Source organism: Rattus norvegicus, chromosome 20, assembly GCF_036323735.1.
Source record: "Rattus norvegicus strain BN/NHsdMcwi chromosome 20, GRCr8, whole genome shotgun sequence".
Classification (NCBI taxonomy): Eukaryota; Metazoa; Chordata; class Mammalia; order Rodentia; family Muridae; genus Rattus; species Rattus norvegicus.
Window position 1 is genome coordinate 24,301,138 of NC_086038.1, and position 21,363 is coordinate 24,322,500.

A 21,363-nucleotide genomic window follows, 5' to 3' on the forward strand; every position below is an offset into this window, starting at 1 on the left:
TCAGAAAATGGACAGTGGGTAAAAGCCCTTTCTGTGTAGTTTGAATCTCTAGGACACATGGAAATGCTGATTTTTTTATTGGTGATTTCATTTATTTACATTTAAAATGTTATACCCCTTTCTGATTTCCCCTCCACAAACCCCCTATCCCATCCTAACCCCAACCCCACTTCTATGAAGAAGCTCCCCTCCTATCAATGCCAGATAAAACAATCCTCTGCCTCATAAGCAGCTAGAGCCATTGGTCCCTCTATGTGTACTCCTTGGTTGGTGGTTTAGTTCAAGAAGAAGGAAGACCAAAATGTGGATGCTTCAGTCCTACTTAGAAGGGCGAAATAGGAAGATCAAAGCAGAAGATTCTTGATGGCACAATCAATACTCCTCACACCAACGTAGGGAAATGGGAGATAGAGACAGAATTCCCATGCTCATGTGCCAGGAAGCCTGACAGGTGCAGCAGAAAACGATAAAGAAGACCTTGTCTTTAGGAAGTAGAAGGTGATGACCACTACCAAAGAATATCCTCTGACATGCATTCAGTGACACATACTCTCTTATTCACACACATGAACATTCACAGGCACACGCATATTCATAAAGACCCCAAGATCTGGTCAGAGAAATAGAGACTTAGTCTTCATCCTCTCTCACTGGTAGTATTTGCCTTATGTCTATGTACTGTCCCATTTAGGAATCATCAGATGTGTGGCGGGGTAGCCAAGCTATAGGCAACAATCAGATAAGGTTACTGATGTGAGCCCAACTCAGTTAATGGGTTTACTTTGAACAGACTCATGGAAGTTGTGGAGAGGTCCTCATTTCTGGGAAATCAAGTACGTGATCTCAAAAGACCCATGGATCTCCACTGAGGTAAATTTAAAGTAAAATCCAATAGCAAGTCCATGCCAACATAATCACATTGTCCATTTACAAACTGTGACACATTCACAGACAAAGCCAGACAGGTAGTCACCTTAGTAGATACTAATATCATTAAAGTGAATTAAATGGCATTAGTGCATTGTTAATTTGTCTGGTTTTGGATCCATGGGAAAGAACATGTGAACTTTGACACAGATAACAAAACTTATTTCTTTCATCATCAGTGGGTGTGTTTCTCTGAGAAACTGTGTCAGTGGCTTGCTTGCTTTTACCTCTCTTACCTTAAGTACAGCCCTACACAAGATCCTTGCCATTTCAGCTAATAGTAGAAATGTTGCCGAAAATTATCTGTAATTCATTTGTAGTAGCTCTATTACACCAAGATGTTTTCACCAATATTATGACTGTGTAAGAAAAAGCCAAAGCACATATAGCTGGATTAATCTCTTCTGAATGTCCCCTGAGGATTTAGGCACATTATTCAATTTTGATGGGTGCAATACATGTGTCAACATCCTCACTGTGTCATACATAAAGGAATCACAGGACACTTGGTAAGTGCTTTGGCACTCTGTTATTATAGGAGAAGCTCCCTTCTGCAGGGATAGCCATATTGATTTTTCAAAATTACTATGACATGGGAACTTTGCTACATAAGAATCAGAGTAAACAAGGGATTTCACAGGTTGAAACAAGAAATTACAAATAATATATATATTTCAGTATCAAAAGCCCATATCTCAACCAAGTATTACTACGTAAAAATTCTATGCCAATAGTAAGCTGATTACGAATGAATACTTAAGTGTGGCTTTTCAAAGCTAACTGGATGAAATGAACAAAGTACTCATGCGCTTGAAGTGAGGGGCTCTATTATATTATGCTAATTAGCCCAACTAGCCACCAGAACACTACATTTTATAGAAAGTGTCACTTGGAGCAATTTGATCAAAAAATGAACCAGAGAACATTTAGAGATGAGAAGCTCTGAGACAAAGAGCTGAATGGTCCTCGGAGGACCTATAAAATACACCTGGGAGAAGTAGCCACATACAGAGAGCACATGGAGAAGTGGTCACATACAGAGAGCACATGGATGTTAACTTCAAATGCCTCAAGGATTGGCATGAAGAACTCTGCCATAGGGTAATCCCCCGTCACAGAGTTTGATAATCAAATTTATTTACTTATTCACTAGCTCGTTTGCCTATTGGTAAGAGAAGAGACAAGTGCTGGTCAGGCTTAAAGGATTGGTTCTCTCTGTCCTCCATGTTTGTCCCATGGAGGTTCAAGGATTCATGGCATTTATCCACTGAGCCTTCTCACAAGAGATTTTTTTTGAGTTGCATATAACCATGTAATATTCATCTTGTTGGGAGAAAAGCCTACACACGAAATGTAATAAAGCTATAAGCACATGTTACCTCCCATCAAACAGTGCCATGACTGTGATCAGAGCCTTCTTTTTCTAAACCGTAAATCACATCAGTAAGTAGGTTTTTGTGAAGGGTGATTGGGAAGCTTTGTGAAAACACAGGCCTGGGTGTCAGCGTGGAGTAGCACTCTGTAAGAGTCTCTTCCTAGCAGCTGAAATCAGATATGAAATATGAAGTATGAAAACAAGCATCAGAGCAGAATGCTGGTTCTTCTGTCCCCAAAATTATTTATGCAAAGGCTAAATTACCTTGTTAGGAAAAAATATAAAGAGGGAAGTTCCTGAATGAGAACTAGAGTACACACTTAATTCATTCTAATCCAAAGCTTTAGAGATTGTAATTCTAAACATTAAAAAGAATTAAGTTTCACTTCGAGAAAAGACCAAAGTGATACCAGATAAGTTCACAAAAATTAAACAAAATTTAGCTGATATTTGGAAACTTGTTCTATATCTGTTACATCAAAATCATACATGTTCATTGTACACTGGTCAAGGGGGAAAATAAATATGGAAAAAATGGAGAAAATGCTTCATTTAAAAATAGCACTTTTCTAGCCATAAATCATGTTTATTCTATATTTTTAGAAGACAATAATGATAATATAAAATAACACCATTGCCTCAGTCCTTGATATTAAAACTGAAAATGTTTTCAGGAAATAATCTTTTTAAAAATGGCAGTTGTCAAGGTAAGCTTATGAAGTAATACATAGCTAAAATGTGAAAATTTTTCTTTTTTAATTAATGAATATAATTAATATTGACTTTAGCAGTAGATTTAACTAATGCCACAAGCTCCCCTATTTTCTACTGAACAAGCAGAGAACAGGATTTGCGAATACCACAGCTCAGGCTTCTAGGGATAAATACACACCAAGGGATTGAGTGATGTGTTTACAAAATGTAAACTATGCGGATTTGTTTAACTATAAAGTTCTTAATTAAAGTAAGATGCAAAAATGTTTATAGATTTATTTTGTGTATGAAAAGGATTTGCTATTTTTAGCTAAAATGTAACTGCAAATGTGACAAAATGTAAAAATGTAAGAGCAAAGCATTTCTGTACATATACATTTTCTCTGTGTCTCTGGTTCTCTATCTCACTTTCTGTGTGTGTGTGTCTGTTTGTCCATCTTTTCTGTCTTTTTTCTGTCTGTCTCTGTCTCTGTCTCTGTCTCTCTTCTCTCTCCTCTCTCCTCCCTCTCTCTCTCTCTCTCTCTCTCTCTCTCTCTGTGTGTGTGTGTGTGTGTGTGTGTGTGTGTGTGTGTGTGTGTGTGTCTGTTTCACTCTCTGTTCATTACTCATAGTATAATGTTGCATGAAGAAATGGTAGGCAGGATTTCATTTGCAAGGGAACAAAGCCATCGGACTTAGTAATCCAATCTGTAGCTACCATTAGACTGAGACACTAACCTGCCTGCAGTTCTCAGCTTTGACTTACGTCAGGACAAACATCCACGGTTACATGTCTATCTTGAGCCAAGGAATCCTGGAATGTATTTTGTCAGCTTCATTAGCTTATGGTTCTTTGACTCTAAAATAATGACTGTGACTAAGCCCATCAGGTTCTAAGGGATAGCAAACTGAAGACCCAATAGAGAGCCCTGGTTAGTCAATGAGTCACAAACAAAACACATAGATATGATCAAGAGAAAAGTGGGGAGGAAAAGAGATTGGTGGTAGCTTGCTAGCTTGATTGTGGGTGAACCTTTATAAATTGGACATAGGAGGTAGAAACAGAGTAATTAATACAAATGCTCTACATTTGCAAAACTGCATAAGAAAACTTTAAATAATAAAAAATACTCATCAAATGAGTTTGGCCATGGTCCTTCTGTTTGTTTATTAAGACTACACCCAAGTGCCTGTTTTTATGACACCAAGGACAAGAGATTCTGTGGAAATACAAAAGTTGATTGGGTAATTTTTGTGATGTTTGTGTGGTTCCAAAAATATAACCAAATTCATTTGGGGCACGGGACTGCTATAAATGAATGAAGTTCTAAACAAAAACAGCGGTAATTTCTCAACAGATATGCTTTCTTCTGTAATCCAGGAAAGGCCTTGTGTATAAAGGGAGAGCAAATTGCTAGGGTAATTCACATTGGATTCCTAATTGCACGTTTAACAGAAGAAAATTCTGTGTTTGAATTCAATATTTAAATTCACTACAATTCAGTAGCAATCTGAATTCCAAGTTCAATTTAAAAGGTCATTACCCTCTGGAACTGAAGGTGCTCTCTTAATTACAATGTTGCTAATGAATTGGGAGAAAAAGACAGTTTGGCTCAGTTCAATTAGCACATATAAGCCAAACCCAGCACATGTGGGAGTTACCAGAGTTTACTCTATGTGCTTACCTACCTCTCCCTGCCTCTCTTACCTATCTCCCTCCTTTATTTCCTTTTTTGCAAATTCATTCAGTGCATGCATGCATGCATGGTGAGAGAGAGAGAGAGAGAGAGAGAGAGAGAGAGAGAGAGAGAGAGAGAGAGAGAGAGAGAGAGAGAGTCTGACCAGGGAGCTCTGGGATCCATCTGGCCCCAAACTTCCTCCACCTGCCTCCACCACAGGACCAGGCTTTTGCCCAGGGGCTGGGAATCAGCACTCCTGAGCTCTTATTGTTGCTGTAAGTACTTTATTCAGTAAGTAGTAAGCCATCTTCTCAGGCCACATCTTCCCAAGCCGAAACAAGTCAGTGCCCCATTCACTCTGTAATCTGTAGCTGAATCACAATTCTTCAAATTCAAGAGAAAAACATTCAAAGTTGGATGGGAAATTTTACTTAGTTTTCAAAGCAGAACAGACCTCATTATCCTTCACTAAAGTTCTATTTTGATGCATTGCTATATTGTGCCCACCACACTACAGAGAAGTCAATGTAGTCCCCTTCTTGGGATCAATGGTGGCTTGTCAAAGTTCACCTGAACAAGAATAGACATCCTGTGGTGATGCTCTATTTGGCTGAGACCTTATGGCCCTAAATCTAACAGAATTCAGGTAAATAACAATCTTCTTTCCAGAGTAATTTGTAAAACTTAGAAAATTAGCTTTTATGAGAAAATCAATAACAACAAAAATTTTGCTGCTAAATTAAATTTGAGTGAACTTCATAACAACTGTTCCATCACATCTGGAGCCTAACTTCAAGGGAAATGGTTGATTGCAACATTCCCAGGTTACCCAGGTTATTTGTACTGTTATAACTAAAGAGAGCTGAAGGAAATACCTCAAATTACTCCTGGTACAGTTAGCTAGGCTGCTTTGCATTTCTTAATTCACTAAACAAAACATTCCTGAGTTTAACTTCACTCCAAGGCATGCCTCACAAGTAGCTGACCAATACAAAATAGAGCCCATGTTTGCCTGTTTATTTTGTATTTTATAATGTTTTGCTTTGGGGGGAGCATAAAGTCAGTGGGCAGAGATAGAATGATGATCTGGGAGGAGCTGAGATAAAAGAAACAATATGATCAAAATATATTGTATAAAAAATAAAACCATGAATACAGTAAGGAATAGATCTTTAAATAATTCAATAATTCAACAACTTTGCATTGAGATTAAAATATATCAGGTCTAATGACAGATTGAATCAATTTAAAACAAAGAAAGTGATCATAAGCTGAGGTTTTTCTTATGCAGAAACAGATTTATCACATGTACTAAAGTTGATTGCTCACTCAATTGTGAGTTTTTAAAAATGGTAGAGGGATACAGAAATACCTATAAGGACAAAAGCACTTGCTGTGCACGTGTTAAGAGCCTACCTGCACTGAAAGTAGGAGACAGCCATGTGAAGTGCCTATGACCCCAATGCTGTGGGAGAGAGTTACCTCATGGTGCAGTGAGAGCCCCTGTCTCAAGCGGATAAGACAGAAAGCAAGGGGGTACTGCCAGTCTTTACTGGTTTCTTTATACTATAGGATCACGTGCCCCCAGGCACACACACAAGTGTGCTCATAATAGTGTAACACATGCACACACACACACACACACACACCACCACCACCACCACCACCACCACCACCACCACCACCACCATCACTCACACAATACTAATGATTAGGTAGAAAGTTAGATAGATAGATAGACAGACAGACAGACTGACTGACTGACTGACTGACTGACTGATGATATATAGACTAACAGACAAAGGACTGACCAACATCAAATAGCCTACTGTTAGTTTAGAGCTGGCCAAAAGTTAGAGACAAAACAAGACCTCACTCCTCTATCAATTGCCCCCTAGATAGTTTTAGCAAAGGACAGAACCATTACCTTCTAATTTATATGCAGAGAATACTCCAGAGACAAGCCATCATTTGTACGCTGAACAAAATTCTTGAAAATACTTCTTTAAAGCTTCCTTTTGAGTATGGTGAAGTGAGATATGTTCCTTAAAGCAGAGACTGAACTCAGCGAGAAAAGCAACCATTCTCTCCTTTCCCCAGAACGAATACTGTTGACGGATTTGTTGTATTTCCTCTCACACTTCCTTTTAGTTTTCTTTTTCTTTACTGCATGTTGTTTAAAGGTATAAATGGGCTTTTTAAAACTTTTGCTTCACTGTTATCACAAACTTCTCCTAGAAAATTTGATAGCAGAGTATTTCCCGGCACAAGTTCATGATTGTTCGTTCCAGTTGCTCCCCTCACTGGAGTGTCTATAAGAAAATGATCGTCTTCATGACTGATTCTTTCCTAAGGAACAGAACTATTGAATCAAAGGACTATACATAAATGTGCATGCTTACTTGCCTCTGTCATCCTGTCAATGTGCATTCTGCAGCGGCTAAGCAAACAGCAACCACATATAACAAATAGGAGGATACACACTCAGACCTGTGTGTGTGTGTGTGTGTGTGTGTGTGTGCGCGCGCGCGCGCGCCTGCACACGTCTATGTGGAGAAAGTATAGTTTCTCAAATGTACATATAATTTTCTAATGATGCAGGAAAGACAAAGTTTTATTTATTACATGGTCAATAACAGAAAAATGGTATTTTATAACTAATTAGGCCATGCCTCTCGTGTCATTTTTTAATTAAATGTTGCTACTCTTTATATGACTAGACAATGGTAGAACTTTCCAGCCTAACTGATGGGGTTTTGTATTAAATTTTGCTGTACTTAATAAGAAATGCCATACATAATAACACAAGTTATAGATAGTAACTGTCCACAGACACCAAATCAAACTGCCCGGAAAGAATTGTCAGAGTCTTCCTAAGATCTGTTTTCAGACCTAGTAAAATTTTGACTTTGAAAGTTTAAAGGAATCTCCACATTTCATGGAAAGTTAATGAAACAGTCCTATGTCCAGAATTTACAGCTAGACTCTAAAACATCCCAGAATAGAGCTATGTCCTTCAGAGAGGGAAGGGAGACAGCATGTGCCAGGCATGACCTCCAAACCAATGCGGTCATTTGCAGGGTAATGTGGTACAGGATAATGAATATTGGGGTTCTTTCCCCCATATTTTCCCCAAGTTTCTAATGCTCAAAATACATACTTGGCAAATAAATATTTAACATCATCTTCACTCTTCAGTGAATTTGTGGTTTCTGATTCGTAACTGAGGAAACAAAGGAGATAGCTCCTAGAAAAAGAAAATATTCCCAGACTATTTATTTCCATTTACTATTTTAAGATATCAGATCACCCGCATATGAACAGCTCTGAGATGTTAATTTGGTTTTAATCTATTTAAATAATGAGCTCTCCACCCAGGACCAGGATGTCTTGTGCAAATGAATGAGATAAGCCTTTGTAATTTCAAATCCACTTACCCGGAAGCAGTCAGAGTTCTGCTTTCAAGCCCTGCCACTGTAGTCCATCTTAACTGAAGTTTTATCATCAGTTCCACGAATTCTAATGTAAAATGGGGAATTATTTCTGGGCAACAACCACCACACCACTATCACCATACCACCAACAAAACCACCAATACCACCTCACCACTAGCACTACAAGCACCACCAGCACCAGCACCAGCACCACCACCACTACCACTACCACCACCACCATCTCCACCACTCCCATCACCATCACCACCACCAGCACCATTTCCACTACCACCACCACCACCATCTCCACCACCACTATCACACCATGGCCATGATGACGACCACCACCATAACATGACTACCATCAATATCACCACCACCACCACCACCACCACCACCACCATCACAAATATCACCACCACAACCACAACCACCAGGACCACCATCACTATGACTACCACCACTAGGACTACCACCACAACCATCACTAGGACTGCCACCACTGCCACTACCACTATTACCATGAACAAGACTCAGGACCACCACCACCACTACCACCATCACACCACCACCACCCATAGTGTCTCTTTAATGTTCTACTTCCTTTTTCTTGTTCTGTGCTTTTCTGCCTCTGACCATGCTGTTTCCCAGAAGTTGTGATCTCTGGGTCACACACAGAGAACACTGACTGTGGTACAGGGTGGAGAAGGATAGGGTTCCATTTCAGTCAATCTTAGACCAGGAATCGCCCACTTCTCTGACAATGGGCAGAGGTGGTAAAGCTTTGAACAAAGGTTTCAAGGTGAGTGTAGGTGGCAATGTCTAACCCATCAGCCACTTTCTACCCCACTTCACTGCCATGTTTACAATAGAACGTGCCACAGCTGGCTGTGGCTTTCTTCATCTGGATGGCATGGAGAAAATGCACCAATTTGTAGTATCACAAAGCCTATGTGAACAAACAAGGAAAACCAAAAGAACTACCCATAGCTACTGACCGAGTTAAATTAGGGCACGCATACATTGTTATTTAACAGTTGCCTTTTGAGGGTATTTTAAATTAGCACATATACTGTTATAGTTTTTGCCATCCAAGTTGTATAGTTTGGATAATTTGATTTGTAAACGTATTTCTGAGCTATAATTATCTGCATAATAATTGCTTTTAATGGAGATGAAATAAAATTTTGAACCTGAAAATGATACTGAGCCTGTTACCATAATACATATGGATTTATGTATACATGTGTATGTGAGAGAGAGACAGAGAGAGCAAGAAGAGAATATAGAATTAGCTTAGAAAACACAAGGAAAAATTCAAATTTCTGGCTGAAAGAATTAAAGCATTAAAAAACCAATCCTTTTCAGATGATAACAAATATGTTCCAATCAAGAGAATTAAATACATCTGCTGCCCTAGCTAACCAGACTCGTGGGGAGTCATTCCTTGTGAGAATAACTGTGCAATTGTCAGAGACAACACAGCAGGGCAGTGTTTCTACCTGTTGTATTGTGTTATTTAAAAGACTCAAGGGTGTTGTGAGAAACATGAATGGAGTTATTGTTTTAGTCCTGTCCATGTCTTAAGTTTTGTATTTCCTTAAGAGTTGCTAGCCGTGATAGGAAGCCAGTCTGCTGTGAGGGTCCTCTCTGAGTGATCTGCAGGAGTTGATTAAACACATTACCTATTGGCACAGTGTCAGTGAGACCAGAGTGGGGGTTCCCAGGGTTTAGACTTTGTGTTTCAACTCCACGAACATTCAGATTCTTTTGTGATTATGATATGTAATTTTGTCAGTTTAATTACCTTTCTGTCACTGCCCTATGCTTTCTCTTCTGCTTTGCACTGGCATTCTGAGGGATTAAAACTCCATTTTCCAACCTTTTCCAACAGGGTGTCATGTGCATAGGTACATTTCATTCCACGGAGTGAAAGGAGACTGTTATTTCCTCTTGCGTTTCCTTCTTCTGTCTGAAGAGTGCATTTCATCCCCTGACGTGCTGTTCCCAGGAAGACAAGCAGCAGCTCCCCTTGCAATTGAAAGGCCTCGTTTTCTTGCTAGAAAATTATCACCATGGGGGTTTCATGACTTGGAAGATAGGAATGACTCATTTGCCTTTGCCCTTGCCTCTGTGTGAACCTTTATTCACTGAACAGTTCCTTATAGAGAACCTGTTAGGCACCGTGGACAGAGCCAGCTTAGCTTGTGAGGTACTTTCTGCCTGGACTGGACTGTCCTCACCGTGCCCTTCCCAAGTACCACGGTCATGACTTCTGAGTTCATGAGAAAGGATGCACAATGACCCAACGGAGTCTTTGGCAAGAGTCTCTCTCTTTAAGCAGACCTTCTAGGAAGCAAATTCAAACACCATTCAAGATTATGTGTGCTGTGTTCGGAAGCCATTGCTATAATAAAATACAAATCATTCTTTTAAAACAATTTGAAGATGTTTTATAAGAGCAGATTAAAAATGGCTTGGTAAGAAAAGGGGCTCTCAACCTATCCTGATGTCCTGAGTTCAGTCCCATTGGACACACAGGGTAAAAGGAAAGAACTGGTTCTGGATTTTTTTTCTAATCCACACATTCGTGTACAAGGTGACATGTATATGTGCAAGATGGCATGTCCATAAGTGCATGGACAAACACCCCAAATAACTTGTAGACTTCTTATGTATAAGCAAGGCCCCCTCTAAAGAGGAAATAATTCTGGCACCTGAACTGGAAATTAAGAAGGGTTTTATTTATTTATTTTTATTTGTGTGTGTGTGTGTGTGTTTGTGTGTTTGTATACACAGGTGTGCACACATGCATATGGTGCCCTTGCAAGATTGAAAAGGTACACACATGGAAGTCAGAAGACAATTTTATGAGTTTGCTCTCTCATTCCACAGAGGGTCCCAATTCATCAAACTTGGGGTGTTAGGCTCTTGCTGATCTAGGAGTACTTTTTAAAGTATTGATTAAGGAAAGGCTATATCAGGGAACGAAGCACCTAAACAAACTTCATAGAACAAGGGCTGTCCTTCTTTCAAAGACAAGTTAAGTCAAAAGTAAGAATTTGAAGCCATTGAAGAGTGCTTTATAAACACAAGGAATGGAGTGCACAACCACTGTGGGAGAAGAACGACTTCTTAAAGTAGTTTATACAGGGCTGGGCCAGGAAGGATTTTAATTTCCATTTACAATGGTCCAGTCAAACAAGGACTGACAAGAGGCCTTCATGTTTACTAACATGTTTGCACACATAACGAATAAAGCTACTTACTAAGACCAAGGGGCCCATGTCTATGTACAGTTCTGTTTGACATGTTTACTTACACCATCAACTATTTTTACTTCCTTATGATACTTCTCTGGTTAAAGGATATGTTAATAATGTTAATCTTCTCTTGTATTGCTTGGTTTACAGGTATTTTATGGTATCCGATGTCACCTAGGCTTTCTGCCAGATATTCATATATTTAGAATAAAAATGTAAATAGACAAAGTTACAACCCACTTTTATGGCTGTGGAATAATGGGTACAAAATATAGGAGCCAGAGCTGTCTAGTGTATAAGCTAAAAATGTTCATCTACGTCATGTGAGAAACTACCAAAGTCCTAGCTAACCCAGGGTACCTCTCTGCTATCTCATTATGTGTGCTTCAAAGACATTTGTATTTCCTATGGGTGAGTCTCCATCTTAAGACTTTAGACGATATGTAAAATATGAAGTGTCACTTTATATACTTAAATAGGAAGTAATGCTTAATCTCTAAAGAAGGTCCTGCAACTAGAAACAGCATCCTAAAAATTGCTCTGCTCAAATAAAAGTCATAAAGTCATCAGGATTTGACTTTTTGTTTAAATGAAGAAATTTCTTCATAAGCTAACTAATCTCTACGTGAAGATCTTACAAATACTTTTTGAACAAAATGACAGATACCATGGATGCTCCGCAGGCATTATGAAGAGATACTATCGCACAGTTCCCAACAGACAGGATTTCCACATCTCAGTTATCATAAGGACAGTCATTATTCCTTTGGAATGTGATGTGTCTGGCTTGAAATGCTTCTTTCTAGTTATTTTAAAAAGAGAGCTGAATAGGACAACTGTCTTCGGAAAGAAATGAGCTCCCATGAGAGGAAAGAAGAGGGGAAATTGGAGGAGAAGCAGGAGAAGGCGATCTGTAGGGTAAAGACTGCAGTTGCTCTAGAGATGGCCTGTCCCGGAAAAGCCTACTCTCTAAAGCAATGTGGCTCAACCTTTGGTTCCCACCCCTTTGAAGAGGTGATGACCCTTTCACAGGGGTTTCCTTAGACCACTGGAAAACATATATTTACATTAAGATTCCTAACATTACCATTATGAAGTAGCAGTGAAAATAATCTTATGGTCAGGGTCTCTACCATGCGAAGAGCTACATTAAGGGTCACAGCATTAGAAAGGTTAAGATCCACTATTCTGAGGACGATAATTTCCTAAAATGATCAAGCCCATGCTGGGAAGAAAGCTTTATTGTATTTATTAGATTTTATTTTTAGAAAATCTAGATATATCAAAGACTATATGACACATTTGTTAGTTTGTCTATTTAACTTTTCTTAGTATATTCTGGTTTCTTTAGCTTGGCCAAAATACCATTTCATAAAATAGTTAAAAGGCTTGGGGCGAGGGAGGTAGCTTAATGTTACAGAGGTGCGACAAAATAAAATAAAGTCACAATACACAAAAACTGATGAATAGAACATAAATAAAACATTTCGATTTTCCATCACCTGAACATTGCTTAGAACATATTTAAGGTGTTGGATCTTGATGATCTTTTGCTTTCTTCCACGTGCTGGAAAGTCAGAGTGAGAACATGTATGTGCTTTGGTTCCCAACACTGCCCTTGCACGAGAAGCAGCTCATGCTAGAAGACACAGAACCATGTTTGATTGATGCTCTCCCTTAAATCGCAAGTTCGTTTCAGTGATGGAAGGGCTTGCTGTCAACCAGCTTTTACCACTTTAAGAGAATAGTTAGCACCTTGTCAGGCTCACTCACCTAGAGAGGCCACTGGATCAATGACAGATTGCTTACTTTGCGACTTCGTGCTGAACTCTCTATGGTCCTATTCGTCCACTTTCTAGATTTTATCTTATGGTTCTTAGCTTCTTAGAGATCAGTAAAGAAATAGTTTACCTTACATTTATACTATTAAGAACTTGGGCTCTTTCATTAATTTCATTATTGCATTAATTTATAATTGGCTAATTGGGTTTAGTTTAAAAACTCAACAGCAGTTTCATAAAGCAGGATTATTATCTAATCCAAGCCTCCAAAGTAAAAGTCTTAGCAACTGATGTGGAAGGACATAATGACTGTTATTATACCTCTCTTGTGTTTTGATAAATGAAATTACTCATTTGAGTTTATTCACAAATCTGAGGTATAATCACTCTATGTCTGTGGGATTTCTAAGGGTTTCCTTATATTGAGAAATCAATTGCAGTAAAATATTTCAAAAATCATCCCCCCAAGAGATTGTTTAATGTCTTTGCAAATAACTTCCTTCAACTTTAGATACTAAATCCATTTAAACACGCACACATACAGAGAGAGAGAGAGAGAGAGAGAGAGAGAGAGAGAGAGAATTTCTTTGTAAGCCAGGAATCACCATCTGACATCCTGGATTCATTCTTCAGTCTTGGTGGACATACACTAAGCCACCTGTTCCCAGCGGGCTCAGATTTCCTCACCCTGTAGCTTTCACCCACCATGTTACTGTCTCACAGACGTACTCATCTGTAACAACAAGGACCATGGGTCTTCATATACTCCTACAGGCTATGTATTCTTAAATGCCATATTTTCGAAGGATTGCATGTGTACAACTATCCGCATATATTACCAACATTTTAAAATGTGGAATGAAACTCTACTGCATAAGCATTCTGAGATTTCCTAAGGCTGACCAGTAAACTATGTTGAGAGGACACAACAGAGCGAGGTCTTGTGATGATACTCTCAGACCTGCAATTCAGAAACACATTGCCAGAATGCATGGGGTATCCGGATATCCTGGAAATCCAAAGCACTGAAACTTTAAAATACAACAGTAGAGAGATATCAGTTCCTGTACTTGGTTTGTACATCCATGTAATCATACTCAGAATCTTTGTACATATTTCTGTAAAAATCGATAGGATGATTTTAAGTTTAGATTAAAAACAGTCACAGTATGAACAATTCAACGTTGTAATGGGAGAAAAAGTGCTTAAGGCTCATGTCAGTTTATAAAGGGTATATGTCCTACTTAGTTTTAGTTGTCAACTTGACAAAGCCCAGAGCCATCTGTGGAAGTCTCAATTAGGGGATTTCCCAAATCAGATTGGCTTGTGCCCATGTCTATGAAAAACTGTCCTGATTGTTGACTGGCATGGAATAGTCCAACCCAATATAGATGGTGTCATCCCAAGGCAGAGGACATGGCTGTTTAAGAGCTAGCTGGGCATAGCCCTGGGAGGGACCAGGCCAGCATGTAGCGTTCTTCCATGGATTCCTGCCTCTACTGCTTGAACTCCCGTTCTGATTCCTGCTAGTGGTAGACTGTGACCTTTTAGTGTTAGTTAAACAAGAACTTTTCTCCAAGTTGCTTTTGGTCTGGCTGCTTGTACGTATCCACAGAAAAGCCATCTAGAACAGCATGTGTCTAATATACCTGTTCTTACTTAATCACTGGATTAACTATTCTAGAATGGTCACTCTGTGCCCCTTTAAGCTATATAGCCAGTACTAGAAAATGCAAACAGCCATTATTCTAGGTCTTGGTCATACAGCCAGACAGAGAAGAAGCTCAGTGTTTTCCACGTATAGGAATGAATAAAAAAATGACTCTTCCAGCTCACTGTCTGCTACCCATGAGCATGCTCCCTAATGTCCTAATCGGAAAGATGTGAGGTAAGAAGCCTCTGGCTGCCTCCTGTCCAATCAGGTCCAATGAAGATAGTCTTGTTGATTGGAGAAAATGTTAGCAGTAACCAGGTAATATTAAGAAGAATTGACTTAATAAGCAAAATCAGTTGTCAGCACTTATAGGAATAATTTATAAAATATGTAAGAAAGAATTAAAGAGGGGGAGATAGATTAATTGATTCTCAACTTTGAATCCATTCAGACCCAGGTTTATTTTTGTCCTATCTTCTACTGTGTGATTTTGGTGGGCTGATTCACCATTTTTAACCTTGTATAAAACAAGGCAAATAATACCTAAATGAGATAATATGTGTAACATTGCCTGACACACAAAAGCACTTACAGAATAGCTATTACTATAAGCATTATCTGCATAGTAATTTTTCCATTTCTAAGCTCTTTCCCATTAACCATGTAATTTTGCCTTCATGACTACTGTGTAGGGTAGAATTATTTCTGTTCTGTATTTAAGGAAACTGAATCGTAAAGAGGTGCAGACACTACCAGACAAACTGGAGAAGAGTGCTTCTTACCCGTGTAGAGATGAGGAGAAGCCCTGAAGTGAGAGCCCCTTAACCACCCTGTAAGTAGCAAGTTTTACATACTATTTTTCATGTCAATATAGTTAATCCTTAAAAATTTGCCCTCATTTTTACATGTCATCTTTTAAAATTCTGCTGAAAATAGATGCATTACAGTGTCTGTGTGTGTGTGTGTGTGTGTGTGTGTGTGTGTGTGTGTGTGTGTACAGAGGAATACAATGTCATAAAATTGTGATATCTAGATTGCACATATTTTATACATTTTAATTTAAAAACCACCAAGAACTTCCCAAGAGAAAAGTATTTTCTCATTAACACAGTTGAAATTGAATATGCAACAAAATAATGGTGGTGGTCACAATACCCAAAGCTGATAAATAAAACATAATTTAAATATTTTGACTTTCTATCATCTGAACATTGCTTATAAAGTACACACTGTGTTAGATTCTGATGTTCTTTTACTTCCCCCCACTCCCCACCTATGATGAAGAGAAAAAGGATTGGGTCTGTCCCTTTACAACAACAAGATTGTCCTTCCTACCCTTGAGAATTAATAAGTGATCTGGAACTGATCAATATTAAATGGTTGTTAGCAGTCACGCATGTGAGGAGAAAGTTGCTAGATCTGTGTTTTTATAGTGATCACAACGTGGAATCCAGGAAACCTTTCTAGATTCTATAAAAATACTTGCAAGAGATTGGGAGTGTAGCTCAGTAGCAGAGATATTCCCCCCACCCCAACCCCCAGTACTCATAGCCTTTAGTTTAGTTCCCAGCATCAGGAATAATATAACAAAACACAATGGAGGACTGCTTACATGTTTCGCTCTCCCTCCTTCTCTGCAGACTGTTTCCCACTTAGCAGGATTTTCTAAATATGGGGTGACGATTGGAAATTCTATGGGCATGCCACCACTTAGAAGTCTGCCAGTTGCAGCTCGGACCTAATCATTTTATTATCCCCTTGCGAAGTCATCTGACTGGTCACAATTTCCAGAAACTACATATAGGGGGCTCAGAGAAATGTCATTTTTATACAGTTGGACATTGAGAAAACAAGACCGTAAAACTAGAAAACAAGACCCTAAAGACTCCTGATCCCATTATAAATAAATATTCTGCTGTTGCTTGTTCTGCTGCAGTTTTTGATAGGGGAAGCAAAAGTAAGCTTATCACAACCTCAGAGACAATAAAATTAGGTACACAATGAGCAGGTATCTCCCCACTGTCCTGAGCTCACAGGTCAAATGCTTCTGTGACAACAGTCCAAACTTCTAAGTAGGAAAAAATTGATGGTGTCAGTCCAATTCTTCAAATTGCTGACAGTGCTTCCTGCTCTCGGGTCTCTCCATGGAGACTGTCAGCTCATCCACGGCTTCAAAGGTATCAGCACCTTGTTTATGACAAACATGAGTGGGAGAACTAAGCTGCAAAAGTGGCTTTAGAAATGGGAAGCCTCTGATGGCATCAAGTGCAAAGGTCTAGAGATTAAAGCCTCCGGAGTTCTTAAAGTATGGATGCATTTGTGCATGTCTGGGTGTATAAAGCAATTCTTGTATCCATTTGCACTGACTTCCAGGTATTCTCTTCCAAAAGGTGATAGAAGCACTTTGATGCTTCTGCTCCAGTCCTTGGTAATGTTGCATACATTGTTGAAACTTTTGAATCAAATGGAAATTTAAATTTTGAGTATAAATGTCCTCATGTGGCTGCTCTCGCAGATGCAAATAACAGGCTGCCAGTTGACAGGAATGTATGAGAGTCCCTAAGTAATTGATACACCCTCACTAGAGTGCATACATGGAGATACACGAAAATAGACAAAAGGGAGGGATGGCTCAGTCAATAGAGTGCTTGATTCACAAGATCCTGAGTTCAACAGCACCCAGAGCATCTAATTCTCAAGGGTAGAAAGGACAATCTTGTTCTTGTTGTAAAGGGGCTAACCCAATATTTCCTCTCTAGCATAGGGGAAAATGCAAAAGGAGGAGGAGGAGGGAGGAGGAGGAGGAAAAGAAGAAGAAGAAGAAGAAGAAGAAGAAGAAGAAGAAGAAGAAGAAGAAGAAGAAGAAGAAGAGGAGGAGGAGGAGGAGGAGGAGGAGGAGGAGGAGGAGGAGGAGGAGGAGGAGGAGGAGGAGGAGGAAGAGGAAGAGGAAGAGGAAGAGGAAGGGGGAGAGGAAGAAGGAGGAGGAGGAAGAGGAGAAGAAGAAGAAGAAGAAGAAGAAGAAGAAGAAGAAGAAGAAGAAGAAGAAGAAGAAGAAGAAGAAGAAGAAGAAGAAGAAGAAGAAGAAGAAACCGCCAGAGGTGGTAGCCATCCACTTATAATCCAGTGCTGGGAACCTGGAGACAGGAAGCTCCCTGGGACTTGCTGGTCAGTCAGCCTAGTCAAACTGGAAAGCCCTGGGTTAAAAGAAAGACCTTTTCTCAGATAGAGAAAAAAAGAGTGGATGAATATTGGTAACGTTGAATAACCTCAATAACCTGAGGCTGATCTTTAGTTTCCACATACATGATCCACACATATATGAGCAACCCTCCCACTCACCCACCCCCACACATTTATGTGTACATGTTCACAAAATACTGAAAGGACATCTTGTTGTAGACCTAGGTTTTCTATTATTTTTAGTAGATAGCAAGGAACAAGATGCTGGCTCTTAGGCCATGTCTACGTTGATTGACTGAAGGAATTGCCAGGCACTCTTCCAAAGCCATTGCAGCCTTTCCCATCCCCAGTCAGCACTGGATGTCAGCTCAATTGCTCAGTATCCTAATTAGCACTGGGTGTGGCCAAGGCTTTGCAGATCTGGGCTGCTCTTTGTTGTATGTATTGATAGCTCCCCGTTGTTGTGTGTAATGAATTCATAAAGTAAATGGCCCTTCATGTGCTTCACCATATATCCTTTTAGGTTAAGAGTCTCTTTAGATGTTTTATCATTTTTTTATTATTTTCTTTGGGCACTGGCCATTGAGCCCAGGACATTTTCAATGCTAAGAGAAGACCTGTGTCTTGAGCACCTTCCTTGGTACACGTGATCAGTTTCATATTGTTGGGTTTCAATGCACTTTATATATTTTGAAATGACAGTATTTTATCTGAAGTGTCCTTTGAAAACCACTAGTCTGTGGTTTCTTCTCTCACACCATTGACATTGACTTTGAAGTGAGATTTTCAGTCTTAAAGTTTAGCATATCACTTGCTTGTCTCATGGATCATGGCTTTGCCATTATATCTAAAATGTCATCTCTGCACCCAACTTTCTTCACTTTTTTTCTCCTAGACATTTTAGATTTTGCATCTAAAATTTTAATCTATCTTGATGGGTATAAGGATTTAAGGGCTGAGTCTAGATTTATCATTTACATTTTGATTTCAAGTTGCCTATATCATTCTTTGAAAAGACTCTGCTTTATTACAATGTCATTACCTTTTTATCAAAGATCAACTATATATTTGGACTATCTAGCTATTTAAGTTTTTCATGAAGAAAATCAACAGCAATAACAAAAACACCTCTTAAAAGTTTAATTAACTATACTCCAAAGTAGCAGTTGAGAGCCAATAATTTGTTCTACAAGCAAGAAGCAGAAAGGACACACTGGGAATGGCATAAGAGTTTGAGACCTCAAAGCCCACCTCCAGTGACACATTTCCTCCACAAATGCCACACCTCCTATGCCAAACAGCACCACCTACTTGGGACCAAGTACTCAAATATCAAAGCCTATGGGGGACTTTCTTGTTTAAGCCACCAGACCTCTCTATTGAATTGTTCGTTACCTACCAATAGATTCTAGGGGAAGAGGAAACATTTCCTACCCACTCCTGAGCCCAGCAACTTCCCAAGGATAATTTCAAGTCCACAACCACACAGACTGCTCTGGTTAAAGTCAATGAGATATAAACTGAAACAAACCAAAAACACAGGATATAGGAAAGGAAATTTTGAAGGAAAGATAGAAGATTATAGAGATTAGGGAGTGCACAAATAATTACAAGGTATTATTTACATATATAAAATTGCCAAAGAACATTTAATTATTGGAAAGCACTATCAATTTTCTTAAATAGGTTATCAATCAGATCAGCTAAGTTAATGGAGAGCTTTCCTGAAATAATTATTAAAGAATCTATTACAAATAAAGTAGGAATATGCCATGAATAAAAGAAAACTTCACTCAGAGAAAGGACTGAAAGAGCCTGAAGGGGCTTGAGATACCATATGAAAAACAATGCCAATGAACCAGAACTTCCAAGGACTAAGCCACTACCCAAAGACTATACATGGACTGACCCTGGGCTCCAACTGAATAGGTATCAATGAATAGCCTAGTAAGAGCACCAGTGGAAGGGGAAGCCCTTGGTCCTGCCAAGACTGAACCCCCAGTGAATGGGATTGTTGGGGGAGGGCGGTAATGGGAAGAGGATGGGGAGGGAAACACCCATATAGAGGGGGAGGGGAAGGGGTTAGGGGGATGTTTGTCTGGAAACCAGGAAGGGTAATAACAATTGAAATGTAAATAAGAAATACCCAATTTAATAAAGATGGAGAAAAAGAAACAAAAAACAAAAAAGAAAAAAGAAAACTTCACAAATTATCATAATAGGTAGAATGACACACTATGGATTTATTTAGTATAAGAAATACTTGGTAATTCTGGTTATTCAATTATCTAATAATTTTAATATATTAAACATCAAAACATCAATAAGCTGAAAACCAAGAGAGGCCTAAATAGATGCAGAAATATCATCTTCTTGGTTGGAAGACAGCACCAGTAAGATATTGGGATGGATTGAATAAGGAATGTCCCCATTCTTTTCCCTTCCCCCATTTCTCTTCAGAAAAGGTCAGACCTCCCATGGATCAACCATACGTGGCATATCAAGTTGCTTGTTGGTGGGATTCCAGACCGGTACAACCATTCTGGAAATCAGTCTGGAGGTTCCTCAGAAAATTGGACATTGAACTGCCTGAGGACCCAGCTATACCTCTCTTGAGCATATACCCAAAAGATGCCCCAACTTATAACAAAGACATGTGCTCCACTATGTTCATAGCAGCCTTATTTATAATAGCCAGAAGCTGGAAAGAACCCAGATGCCCTTCAACAGAGGAATGGATACAGAAAATGTGGTACATCTACACAATGGAATACTACTCAGCTATCAAAAACAATGACTTTATGAAATTCATAGGCAAATGGATGGAACTGGAAAATATCATCCTGAGTGCAGTAACCCAATCACAGAAAAACACACACGGTATGCACTCATTGATAAGTGGCTATTAGCCCAAATGCTTGAATTACCCTAGATACACAGAACGCATGAAACTCAAGAAGGATGACCAAAATGCGAATGTTTCACTCCTTCTTTAAAAGGGGACCAAGAATACCCTTGGAAGGGAATAGGGAGGCAAAGTTTAGAACAGAGGCAGAAGGAACAGCCATTCAGAGCCTGCCCCACATGTGGCCCATACATATACAGCCACCCAATTAGATAAGATGGATGAAGCAAAGAAGTGCAGACTGACAGGAACCGGATGTAGATCTCTCCTGAGAGACACAGCCAGAATACAGCAAATTCATACGCGAATGCCAGCAGCAAACCACTGAACTGAGAACAGGAACCCCATTGAAGGAATCAGAGGAAGGAGTGAAAGAGCTTGAAGTGGCTCGAGACCCCATATGTACAACAATGCCAAGCAACCAGAGCTTCCAGGACTAAGCCACTACCCAAAGACTACATGGACTGACCCT

At 39.3% G+C, this 21,363-nt stretch overlaps 1 protein-coding gene across 7 annotated transcripts in view; it reads right to left on the reverse strand.

The window, feature by feature from the left end:
- Window positions 1–21,363, reverse strand: part of Ctnna3 (catenin alpha 3) — a 1,585,684-nt gene that overhangs the window by 688,122 nt on the left and 876,199 nt on the right. The window lies entirely within an intron of this gene.